Raw genomic sequence first — 4,882 nt, 5'->3', positions numbered from 1 at the left:
TGCTGAAATTAACAGCCTGGATTTTCCGATGGGCCGAGTCCACGGTACAGTCCCTGACAGCGGTCCATCTCAAAGGATCCCAGATCCTGACAGACGACTTTCTAAGTCAGAGGCCTAGACCCCAGGGAATGGTCTCTGAATCAAGAGGAATTTCGTCTCATTACAGAAACCTGGGGCAGTCCACAGGTGGACCTGTTTGCGAGCAGCAAAAATTCAGAATGTCCCGCCTATTTTTCCCTAGATCCGAGGGACAAGTCCGAGGGGTTGGACGCCTTTTCCCATAGTTGGGATTTCAGTCTGGCATACGCCTTCCCCCTTCCCCCTGATCCCGAGAGTTCTTCAGAAGGTCCAGCAGAGCAACATCACGCTGATCCTGATCACCCAACACTGGGGAAAAAAGGGCATGGTTTCCGGTGCTCCTAAAGCTCGCCATCTCGGAGCCAATCCGCCTTCCATCCAGGAAGGACCTTCTAGCGCAGGGCCCAGTTCTGTGCCCCAACCTAGAGAGAGTGAACCTCGCAGTGTGGATATTGAGGAACAGACGCTAAGACAAGGTCTGTCCTCCAGAGTTATCGCGACTCTACGCCAGTCCCGAAAACCTGTAACCTCAGCTACTTATAATAAGATCGGGGAAAAAATTCTCCTCCTGGAGGGGGCTTGAGGTCTCCAATCCTGACACTTTGGTGGCGGAGATTTTGGACTTCCTCCAGATAAGAACCTGAGACCAGGAACCCTGGAAGTACAGGTAGCAGCGCTCTCAGCCATTCTAGACCAACCTTGGGCAGATCATTGACTGATCCGCAGGTTCATGAAAACGGAGAAAGAATGCGGTCAGTTAGCCGTAGTACAGTTCCCCCCCCCCCCCCATGGGACCTGAACCTAGTTCTCCAAAGCCTCTGCAAAGACCCCCTCAACCTATCGATCAGATTCCAATTAGGTTCCTCACGTTTAAAACTGTGTTCCTGGTAGCTATCACAGCAGCAAGGCATGGAAGCGAGCTCCAGGCCCTATCTTGTAAGATGTCTTACCTATTAAGCCAGGACGATGGGGTCATACAAAAAAAAAACAGACCCCCGTTTTTCTTCCAAAGGTAGCCTCAAAATTCCACAGACAGCAAGAAATTATTCTCCCATCCTTCTGTCAAAATCCCCAAAACGATAGGGAAAGAGACTACCATAGCCTGGATGTAAGGAGGGCCATCCTATGCTACCGAGAGCAGACATTATCCTTTTAGGCTGACTGTCCTTTGTTCAATTTCAGGGGCCAGGCAGAGGAAGAGCGGCTTCTAGGAGACCCATTAGCCACCGGATAAAATCCACCATCCAGCAGGCCTACTCGTCCTGCAACAGCGCTATCCCGGAAGGACTCAAGGCCCATTCTACCAGGGCAGTATCCTGCTCCTGGGCAGAGAGGGCTATGGCGACGCCGGACCAAATCTGTAAGGCAGCCGCATGGTCCAACCTGCACACATTCGCAAAACATTACAGGCCGATTGCGGACCTCTTCTCCGATCTCTCTCTTTCGGAAGAGAGGTCCTGCAGGCAGTGGTCCCTCCCTAAAGAGTTAATCTGGTATACTCCATGTCTGCCGTCAGGATGGCGCCGGGAAAAGGGATTGAATTTCTTACCGAAAATTCCTTTTTCCCGAGTCATCCTGACGGCACGTATTTCCCTCCCAAAAATTCACACGTTTATATAAACGTTTACGCGGGCACGAACCAGTAGCCCAGAGGCTCCTATGGTGGACATTTCCTTTTATGCGGAAAATTTGTGCATATTATCTTGTGTTATGTCCGGGTAAGCTACCCTCTTATTGTTTATGTTCAAATAGAACTAACCATGTTATTTTTTTTTCGGAGCAAATAAATATCTTCCTTGGTTAACCGCGACATGTCCATGTAAGTAAGTTAGAAGACACTGGTGAATGGGAGACGGGAGGAGCCTTTTAAAGTCTCTTGCTTCCTGTCCCTACGAGGTCAAGGTGCAACCTCCATGTCTGCCGTCAGGATGACTCGGGAAAAAGGAATTTTCGGTAAGAAATTCACTCCCTTTTGGGCAAATCTTGTTTTTTTTCTATAGCTGCATTCTAAGTCCTGTAACATTTTAATTAATTTATGTACGGAGCTCTATGAGGGGTTATTTGTGGCGAGACGAGCTGTGGTTTTTATTGGTCCTATCTTGGGGAATGTGCGGCTTAGTTGATCACTTTTATAGCATTTTTTGGGAGGGCAAATGCTAAAATAGACCATTTAGCCGCAGTATTTGTGTTTTTTGTAACGCATTTTGTTGTACAAAATAAAAAGCGTATTCAACTTTTGGTAGACGTTGTAACGGACACGTCAATACCCAATATGTGGGGTTTTAATTTGTTATTCCCTTTTTTTTATGCAAATATTAGAAAAAGCATAAAAAACTGTTTCGATGTCCTTTTTTTTGGACATTCTTTTTTTAACACTATTTGAGTCCCTCTGAGGGACTTGCAGCACTGTGCCTATGATCGCTGTGATAAAGCATGGCAGAGCTACACCTCTGCCATGCCTTATCGCTTATACAGCGATCATAGGCATAGGCAAAACAGGATGCGAGAGCCGGCCGGAGACACAGATGGAGCGCGCTCCCTCTATGAACTCTTTCCCTGCCGCGATCTATTTAGATCGCGGCAGGGAAGGGGTTAACAGCAGGGGGTGCATCTCCGATGCCCCCCCCGCTGTTGCCGCGGGACGCCGGCTGTGCCTGACAGCCGGCTCCTGCTGCGGGATAGCGCAAGGTCAGTAATAATCTCGCGCTATCCCGATGACGTACCGGTACGTCCTGTGGTGGGAAGTACCAGCCTGCAAGGACGTCCTGTTACATCCTGGGGAGGGAAGGGGCTAATGCACCCCTGCTGTTGCATTGGGGCGCCGGCTGTGACTGACAGCCATCTCCCGATGCGGGATAGCGCTAGTTCAGTCAGGATCTTGCAATGTCCCAATGACGGAGCGGTACCTCATGTTGCAGGAAGTACTCCGCTACCAGGAGGTACCGTTACGTCATGGGGAGGAAAGTGGTTAAGGATGCATTGCTTATAGCTCTAGAACGCCTTTAAATGTTATTTAAATGTTCCTGATGTCATTATAATCCAAGTTGTTCTCACTTGTTCCCAACATTAACAAGTGTTTGTGTTACTGTCACCACAGATGCAACACCCAGTCACAGGGCGGATTCGGGCGAGGAGCAGCAGCCCTCTCCAGCCCGCGAGGCTACACCTCCACCTCCACCTTCACCAGAAGCCAGTCAGGAGGAGGCAGTCGGTAAGTGAAATAAACGTTCTGTGCTACTTTTCTCATCTCTCACTTGACCACCAAACTAGGGCTCGCACACACTTGCTAATGCGTGAAGGTTTATTTGAATGCAATTGTTTGTTCGCATTAGGGATGCGTATCCGCAAATCACGTGAGGGGTCGGCGCTTTGCTGAAATATCGGCACCTAGCTGCAATTTCAGCAAAAGGGGCCCAAATCAAGGGAACTGTTCACGTCCGCCACTGCCACTGCTGTAACAGCTGTGGCGGAGAAGAACGACGTTTGCCCCTCGAATGCAATGGAGTCGCCTCCATGGAAAGCAATGGGCTGCTGCCAAGACGCGGCGGAACTCTGCCGGCCTGAAAAAGGTTTGTATCCTTTTTTCCCCAAAAATGCTACACATTTGCGGGAGGTTTTACAGGGAAGGGCTTTTATTTAACACCCTTCCCCGAAAAGTCTTTATGCGCTTGCCGGCAGTCCATTGCTTTCAATGGAGCCGGCTGTATTGCCGGCTCCATAGAATTCAAAGGCAAAACATTGTTCTTCTCTGCCACAGCTGTTACAGCTGTGGCAGAGTAGAACGATCTTTAGTATATGTTCTCAATGTGGCTGGCACCGGCCACATTTAGCGCATATATAGAACACAAGGCTTTGCCAAATGCAGATAGGCGCATTCTGCAAATCATTGTGTCCTCTAATTTTTCGCACCTCTGTGTAAAAAAATTACATGTGCCCGCTCCCATTGGAATGCATTGGGTCTAGAGATCTGCATATGGGCAGCGCTGGTGCAGATCTGACACAAAAACACTATTGTGACCAAGACCGAACGCGATTGTCAATGGGACTTTCTAATGTTTACAACGCTATGCAACAACAACGCTGGGACGTCCATTCCATTTTGCTAACATGAAGTCTCATTGTCAATCGTGTTAGCCCAAAAAATCTTTGCAAGTAGGGCTTGACACGTAACTCAGATTTTGGGTGAATACACTTTTGATACAAAAATGCTACATTAACAGTTTTTTTTTCTGCAGGGGGCTGTGTGAATTGTCACATTAACATGGCAAGGCGGCTAAATCTCAAGATTGCGCTACATTGCGAGTTTGCACTAAATCCATTGTAACATTACAAGTCCCATAGGCCCCTGCCAATGACACAATTGTACAACATTGGCTGTGCGCGAAAAATATGGTGTGGGTAGTCACCCTTTGATGTACCCTCCAAATCTAATCCAAACTGGGTTTTTTTCCCATGTCAGCTCCAGAACCCCCTGCATCAGAAACATCAGCAGAGGGGTCACCATGGAGCCTGCCTTCCCTGATGTCCCCACAGCCACTGGTGGAGGTGGAGCGCCCCAGCATGGACCCTGGCCGCCCTGTGACAGGTAAGGATGACACACGTGGGCCTACACACACTAACATCCTGATCACATTTTTCGCCCTCTTTTTGTAGTACACACATTCTCCTGAGTAGGCGACCTCAAATGTGCACACAGACTCTGAGCCAAAGCAACACATGCCTGATCGCTTCTCTTTCTCTTTTGTCACAGCGTGGAGAGATGTCCCCCCTGATGAGAGGGTGGCCTGGTACTTCCAGGAGATCC

General features: G+C 48.9%; 1 long non-coding RNA gene across 1 annotated transcript; it reads left to right on the top strand.

Moving 5' to 3' along the window:
- The first annotated feature begins 3,203 nt into the window (after nt 1-3,203).
- LOC136573334 (uncharacterized) lies at nt 3,204-4,882 on the top strand. Its single transcript, XR_010785872.1, has 3 exons — nt 3,204-3,289; nt 4,538-4,663; nt 4,829-4,882. It is a non-coding gene; the product is annotated as an uncharacterized lncRNA (long non-coding RNA).

This window comes from Eleutherodactylus coqui, chromosome 7 (assembly GCF_035609145.1).
Source record: "Eleutherodactylus coqui strain aEleCoq1 chromosome 7, aEleCoq1.hap1, whole genome shotgun sequence".
NCBI lineage: Eukaryota > Metazoa > Chordata > Amphibia > Anura > Eleutherodactylidae > Eleutherodactylus > Eleutherodactylus coqui.
Note: the sequence above shows the minus strand (reverse complement) of the source record. Positions and strands in the feature narration are given on the sequence as shown.